At 37.5% G+C, this 8,329-nt stretch overlaps 1 protein-coding gene and 1 pseudogene across 1 annotated transcript in view; one reads left to right on the forward strand and one right to left on the reverse strand.

The window, feature by feature from the left end:
• Nucleotides 1-8,329, forward strand: part of LOC102871339 (3-oxo-5-alpha-steroid 4-dehydrogenase 2-like) — a 114,638-nt gene that overhangs the window by 89,891 nt on the left and 16,418 nt on the right. The gene's annotated exons all lie outside the window — the stretch shown is intronic.
• Nucleotides 5,965-6,750, reverse strand: LOC102872541 (annotated as a pseudogene).

Genomic DNA, 8,329 nt, shown 5'->3' on the forward strand with positions numbered 1-8,329 from the left:
CTTGAAGGAAGAAAGATCTCCCGAGGGACAAGGATGATAAATCTCACTTAAGGCGAGATGAAATCTCATCTCACTTACTTTGGACATATTTTTAGGAAGAATGAGTCCTTAGAGACATCATGTTAGGAAAGGTAGAGGGTCGGAAAGAGAGGAAGACCCTTCACTGACACAGTGACTAAAACAATGGGCGTGAGCACGACAAAAACCATGTGGGTGGTGCAGGTTAGGAGAAGGTTCAGAACAGTTCTTTACGGGGTCTCTCCATTCAATTTGATGGCACCTAACCACAATATGTTGAAAAATTACCCTTCTATTCCTATTTTTCTGCAAGCTTACATCAGGAATTGGTGTTGGATTTTATGAAATTCCTTTCTCCATCTATTTATAGTCTCATCTGGGAGGACAGCACAGAAGAGGAAGAACCTGGATGAGATAGGTTGAAACAGTAACTGAGGCAATGGGAACAGATGTGTCAGAGTCAGTGAGACTGGGTCAAGATAAAGCAGGATTTAGAGCTGTTGTCCATAGGGTCACTAAGAGTCACAAGTAACTCAACAGCACAAAACAACAACAATCAGATCACAACATTAAAAAAAATAGGAATTAAAAAATAGAAATCAGTCGTTAGAATAATCATATTAAAAGAGGAAAACTCCCAAATAAATGGAAACTGAATAACATCCAGCTTAAAATTTACTGGAAAAAAGAAAAAAATTATCAATACCATTTTAAAAAGTTTCTATAATCAAATGTGAATGAAAAGTACAACGTACTAAAACTTGTGGGACACAGCAAAAGAAGTACCCAGAGGTCAGTTTAAAGCAATAAAAGCACACATAAGAAAGAATTAAAGTCAAGTTGATTCCTTAACCCCACAACTCCACAGGAAAAAGAACAGCCGAGAAAAAAAAAATCTTTAAAAAGAATTGACAGTCAACAGAAGAAAGTAAATAATAAAGATCAGAGCAAATATAAATAAAGTAGAAAAGCACTAAGTGAAATCAACAATACTAGAGGTTGGCTTTTGGAAGGATTAATAAAAATGACAAGCCGTTGGCAAATCTGAAAAAGGAAAACACAGAGAGGATCCAACTAGCATGAATAAGAAATTAAATGCACAACCTCTCAATAGAATGAAAGGATATAAGAATAGTAATCAAATACTTCAAAGAACTGTATTCCAACACAGAATACTCAGAGAATTTAGAAGAAATAGATACATTTCTAGAAACATGGTACTTGCCTCAAGCAAAATAGCCTTAGGGAGAAAATATGAGCATACCCATAAAAAATGAAGAATTAATAATATTTAAAAAGCAAAACTCAAGCAGCAACAAAAATCTAGGTCCAGATGGTAAATTGTACCAGACATTCAGAGAAGAGCTGTTATCAGTGCTAAATTATTGCAGAATATTGAAAAAGATGAAATATTATCATGAGCATAACATCTATACCAAAGTTAGGCAAAGATCTTTAAAAAAAGAACATTTTCTCTCTCATTGTATTATTGACTCATAGCTGACTCTTCAATTGGCTTTGACCAGCTATAAATGGCATATAAAAAGATTGTCCATCTTCCTCTTGAGGAGTCACTGGTGAATTTGAACTGCCAGAGAGGCAGAGTTTTAGGTTAACAGTAAAACACCCTATCGATTATGCCATCGGAAAAAATTACAGATCACTATTATTCATAATCATCTGGGAGGCTGGGCTCTGTTAGAAGGAATGTGGCATCAGGATTGGAGGTAGATTCGTCAACAATCTGCATTATGCAGATGACACAACTCTGCTTGCTGAAACCGAGGAGGACCTCAAACTCTTGCTGTGGAAGGTCAAGGACTGCAGCTTTCAATATGGATTGAAGCTCAACATCAAGAAAACAAAGACTCTCATCACTGGACGATGAAGAGATTGAGATTGTTAACAGCTTAATTTGCTTGGCTTTACAATCAACATTCTTGGTATCAGCAGCCAGGAATCAAAGTCTGCTGGCACGGACCTCTACAGAGTACTGAAGAGTATTGATGTCAGTCTGGAGACTAAGATGTGCCTGATCCAGGTCATGGTCTTTTCAATTACTTGCTATGCGTCAGAAAGCTGGACATTGACTAAGGATGATAGGAAGGTAATTGATGCATTTGAGCTGTGGTACTGAGAAGAGTATTGAATTACCATGGACTACCAGGAGAACAAAAAGACTTGACCTGGAGAGGATGAAACCAGGCTGCTCCTTGGAACAAGGATTCTGAAGCTTCATCTTACATACTTTGGGCATGTTGCAAGGTGAGAATCAGTCCTTGGAGAGGGACCTCATGGTTGGAAGGGTAGAGGGGCAGCGCAAGAAAGGAAGACCCTTGATGAGATGGATTGATTCATTGTCTGGGATAATGAGCTTAGGTATGTCAGAGGCAATACGTTTGGCATAGGATAGAGCAGGTTTCAGAGCTTTTGTGCATAGGGTCACTATGAGGCACAAGTGAGTTGATGACACTTAACAGCAACAACAACAATTATTCATCAAAGTGTAAAATTTATCAACAACATTATTATCAACAAGGATTCATACTAGGTATGCAAAGATGATTCTACATTAGAAAAGTAATAAATGCTCTCCAACAGAGTTCCTATCTCTCCACAGCCGCTCCAACATTTATTGTTTGCTGTCTTATTAAACTTTGCCACCTCTACTGAGGTGAGATGGTATCTCATTGTGGTTTTGATTTGTATTTCTCTTACTGACAGTGAAACTCTTCTACTTTTATTGTAGAGTTGTCTGTTGCTATTTTCATTTCAGTTAAAATATGATTCATATGTTTTGAGGCTCTTTCATTTGGTGCATAGATATTTATTATGATTAGATCCTCTTACTGAATTGACCATTTAGTAATGCCTTTCCTTGCCCATTGTGCTGCTTTTTTCTTATAGCCTATTTTTATCAGAAATTAATATTGCTGTCTTTTCTCTTGTTGGTTACTGTTCGCTTAAAAGACATTTTTCTATTCTTTTATTTTTAGCACATTTTATCTTTGTTTCTACAATGTGTCTTCTGTAGGTTGCATAATTATAGGTCACGTTTTCTTACTTATCCAGCCACTCTTTTCTTCTTGATGGATGTGTTTATATTCAATATAAATAAAATCAAGAGAGGTGTATGTCAGAATCGTATCTTTTCTCCATACCTATTCAATCAGTATGCTGAACAGATCATTAGAGAAGTTGGACTTCATGAAGAAGAATGTGACATCAAAACCTAGGCAATGCAGAAGACACAACCTTGCTTGCTCAAGTCAGGAGGACTTGAAATGCTTGCTGCAGAAGATAAAAAAATTACAACCTTCAATACGTAATACATCTCAACACCAAGAAGACAAAAATCCTCAGAACTAGGCAATATTATGCTAGATGGAGAAAAGATTGAAATTTTCAATTAATTCATCTTATTCACAAATGATATTTCATCTTTTTTGATTCACCTTTGGTACCAGGAGTTAGGAGATAAGAAAATGTATTGCTTTAGAAAGTCTCCTGTCAGGGACCTCTCTAAAATATTAAAGAGCAATGATGGAAGTTTAAAGACTAAGGTGGTCTGATTCTGGCAGTGGTCTTTTCAATCACTTGTTAATTTGGGAGCTGGACAAAGAATAAGGATGGCAGAAGAAGAATCAATGACTTTTTTAAAATAAAATTTTTATTTTATACTGGTGTAGTAAACAAAGTTTACTAAAGTTTATAGACATTGTTTTTCACACCAGAACCAATGCCTTTGCCAAAAGAACAAATAAATATGTCTTGGAGAAACTGCAGCCAGAGTGTTCCTTGGAAGCAAGGATGGCAAACCTTCATCTCACATATTCTAGGCATGTTGATAAGAAGGGCTGTTCCTTGGAAAGGGACATCATGCTTGGGGAGGTGGAAGGTCAGTGAAAGAGGAAGGCCTTCAACCAGATGGATTGATACAAAGACTTTAGCAACAGACTCAAGAATGTCAGAGATAGTAGATGGCACAGGATAAGACAAGGTTCATATCTACTGTTCCTAAGGTCGCCATAAGTCATACTAGACTTAATGGTACCGAACAACAATAACATAATTATCAGTAGGGATGAATTACTTATGTGATTTTATTTTAGATCTTTTATATGAGCAACTTTTTTTTATTTCAATGAACATCTACAGAGATTTTGGAATTCCATTCATTCATTGTTGCACTTTTCTCCCCGCAACCCCCCACCCCCACCCCACCCCAAATATAATGCACTCTGCAACCCTCATTCCGTACTATATGAGCAACTTTTTAATCATTGGAAAGTCTTTGAACTTTTTCTTGTACTAAAGTAGGGCTACATAAGTATTATATGCACCTAGGTTTTTTTTTCTGATACTCTTAAAGCACATTTAGGAATTAATCTTTCTCATAACCTATGTACTGCCTGTATTTTAAAGTGATAACTTACATTCTCATTTTCTGTAATCCTTCTTTTACATGAGATTTATTTAAAAATACAATTTTCATCTTACATACTTACATACTTTCTAATCTATTAAATAATGTGGGGTTTTTTCCCCTCCAGTTAATCCCCCAAGTATTTTCTTAATATTGCCTTAATTATGCTGAGAGTATAATTTTTTGTTACTATTTGATTTCAACCTTTTCCCATTTTGGAAATCCAACATCTATTTTGTATTCATCACATGATGGATCAGATTGATTTTCAATGTTTGTAGTTTTTAAAATCTCCTTTATGCTGACAACTTACATGGAAAGTATCTGTTTATTAAAATTAAACAAGAGAGAGAAAGAAAAAGAAGATGTGATATTTTACTGTATGTCCTCCTTAACAACTGATACACTTTAGTGATATGAAAATGAATTTATAAGTACATTTAAACTTTGGAAAATAGAATTTCACTTAATTTAGATGTTTTACTTGATGTGTATGTATATTTAAATCTTTAGGTACTGTTTTGAGGAAAAACCCTACTTCTCATATTGGCATATGGGATATTCAGTGTTAATCAGCACTATATCATCTACTAATTAGATTTTATTTTTCTCCTAAATAAGATACTGCTTTTGGGTTTGACCCAAATGTATACATTTGTCTTAAAAGATTTAGCAAGCCCTGAAAGAACTTAAGAATTGCTACATTGGAAATGATATAAGAAGCTTTTAAAGTTAATGGCAGTTTCCATTTTCATCTGAAATGCATTGCTTTGCTATCTGAAAGTACATAGGGAAAGCACTAAAAGAAATTTGCCCATACATACACATGTGAATTGATACACTCACACATTTATAATCAAATGTACATTTGTATATTAAAAACCTGTAGAAAAATAGATGTTTACATTTGCATAGTCTTTAGATTCTTCTAAGAACATTCTTTAACATTCTTCTAAGTGGTATAGCACTGGTCTGTCCATTTGCTGTACAGAGGTGTAAATAAATCATGGTTGCTGTGACGCTGAACACTGTGACCTTCATGTGTCAAGTGCGATAATGGTTACCCATAGTGGATAGTGTTTGGTGGAGCTTCCTGATTTAAACAAGCTCGGAAGCAGGAGTGGCATCCACTTCAGAAATAGCTTGCTCCTGGAAACTCAATGAACCTGGACAAACAATGCAAGTTATACAAGTGTTCAGGTCTTTTGTTCATAGGGTCACTATGAGTAGTCTATGACTAAATGGCACTTTACAACAACCACAACATATGAGTTTATTAATTTAACTTTAAAACACTACTGCAGCTGAAGATTAAAACAAAACCAATAGCGAAATAGTGAGCATATTACAGTTACAGTCCTTCACTTATGCACTTAGTGCATATAAAATGCTAGCAGTGGACTCAGGGGTCCCCATTAAGAGGTCTTACACTGAATCCCACCTCTGGGGTGATGGTCATCATCTTCAGATGTTTCTCCATTGTAATGGCAGTCATCTTTCCTGGTGATAAGGTCTTCTCCTCAATTTGTAAAAACAGTGTGATCCTTCTGATCTGACACAATGATAATATCTCCTGGCTCCAGTCCTGCCTCTGGGTCTCCTTTCATCATGGAATGTTATCTTCTGCACATCTTTTGTGCCTTTGTCATGAACTTCTAGAATCTTTTTTCTCTAACAATCTTCCTTTTACTGTAGCTTTTACATCTATCTTTAGGGCTGATCTATTCCCCACGGCCCTGACACTCCATGTACACAGACTGAATTTGCTGAATCCTTCCATGTCCAATCTGATAAATTCTTATTTGCATTCTGGTACCTTGGCAATTAGGACGACATTCCACTGCTCTGTTCTGACCTCCTCAGCCCTTCACATTTGTCACAGACCACATTTTTCTGCAGAGCTAGTTTTTGTTTCTTGGATTTTTTTGTGGGTTTTTTTTTTTTGTTACATCATTATATAAACCTTGTAATGTTACTGAGAGCTGATGGACAACCTTTTCCTCTCTCCTTTCTCTCTGCATTCTTCTACCACCTCCAAAAAACGTATCAAAGATGCCCATGTGTGGGCCCAAGCCACCACCTGCTTCCCCCTCTTTGATCGCCTGTTCTCCTTTATAATAGAATTCTCTTTTCTCTGCATCAGAAAGCACTTAAACTTTAGAAATCTGTTTCAATTTCTCTCCTTCATTTGGGTTCTCCTCAGGGTTGTATTACAAGGCCAGTGTACTGAAAGCTTTCTTCAACTCTTCCTGAGTGGCTCTGGGTTTGACCCCAAAAACTTCATAATAAGTGGCTTCCTTCATCATTTACTATTGAGGCTGGTGCTGGGGGGGCAGGAAGGAGCGGTGTCACCATGTGCAGGCAGTTGCAACTCTCGGGCCTCTCTCTGAGCCTTCTGGAAAGTTCTCTACCCCTCACTCTAACCCCTACCTCCACCTGCTGTGTGCAACAGTCCTCATCTGTCATTGGAGTGAGAGTGTGTGTGTGTGTGTGTGTGTGTGTGTGTGTGTGTGTGTTGCTGATGTTTTCTTTGCTCTGTATATTTTTTCTGTGCTGAGTTAATTTTGATTGCAGACTCTCTTTTCATCTCTTTCATTGCTATTGATTTTTGTGTTCACAGAATCTTTTTTTAAATTTTGATTAGAAGGATTATTACTTTTGTTTCATTTACCCTGAAATTTATTACTATCTTAAGACAGTCTGTTCTTTATTGATATCACCTTACCTTCCTTTCTGGTTTGGAGCTCTGTAACACCACCATTTAGTCCTCCTTTTTATTTTATAGTTTTCGTTCTTTTCAAGTTGAATCTGTGGTTACCTATTTTCTTTCTTGTTATTCTGTTTTTTTAAAAAATCCTTATCATGGCTGATTTTTAGATGATGTTGTCATATGTCTTAATCTTAGATTGTTGTCTGATTCTTTTGATTCTTTATTTGAACGACTCCTTTTAGCATTTCTTCTTAAGGTTGGTCTGGTTTTTACAACTCCTTTAATTTCTGTTTATCTGGAACTGCCTTAATTTCAGAAATAATTTGCTATCTTTATAATTCCTGGTTGGCAGTTTTCTTCTATTAGAGTTTTCGTATGTCATTCCATTGCCCTCTGGCTTGTATGGTCTCTGCAGAGAAATCAGAGTGGATTTGGCTGAGACTTCCTGCCAAATGGGACAAGAAATGGACAAAGCAAGTAAGAAATAAGAAAAACAACCAACTAACACATCCTCCAAGAGAAAGAAAAAAGACAACGTGGGAGCTTTGATGGCCCAGTAGTAAGAAGCTGAACTGCAATCCCAAAGACTGCTCCATGAGGGAAGGATGTGCAATCCCCTCCTGTGCAATTAACTGCCTCTGAAAACCCACCAGAGGTTCAGCTATGGGTCGATTCTGACTCAATGGTGTGCAAAACAACAACTACAACAACAAAGTGACAGCGAGTGTACACGCTCACCACTAACGATGGAGGTCCTGCCTATTCTTCGGGAGGTTCCGCCACCAGCTGAGGAGGCAGTGGACACATGTGAATGTGTTTGGAAGTTGGCACCCCACCACCTTCAAAGGCTAAAGCAGTACTGTGTGTCAGCCAAGAGGGCTGTGGCACAGCCCACATACCATAATATGTGGGAGTGTACTAGAAGCCACCAGAGGAGCAGGGCAATGTGGTAGGGCTAAGAAGAGGAAGCAACCTGGACAAACTACAGGGAAGGGAAGGTGCGGTGGGGGGCATCACAGTCCACTGGTTGTGTGGGGTGAGGGGCATACCTCTCATCACAGGGAGTGTGTGTGTGTATGTGTGTGTGTGAGAGAGAGTGGTTGAGAGGACCTCTGTTGTACTTCTTCAGTTGCCATTCACTGGTACATTCATCAAAGAATATAGCTGGCCAGTTA

The sequence above is a fragment of the Elephantulus edwardii genome, unplaced genomic scaffold (genome assembly GCF_000299155.1).
Source record: "Elephantulus edwardii isolate Elephantulus edwardi_28Jun2011 unplaced genomic scaffold, EleEdw1.0 scaffold00309, whole genome shotgun sequence".
Lineage (NCBI taxonomy): Eukaryota > Metazoa > Chordata > Mammalia > Macroscelidea > Macroscelididae > Elephantulus > Elephantulus edwardii.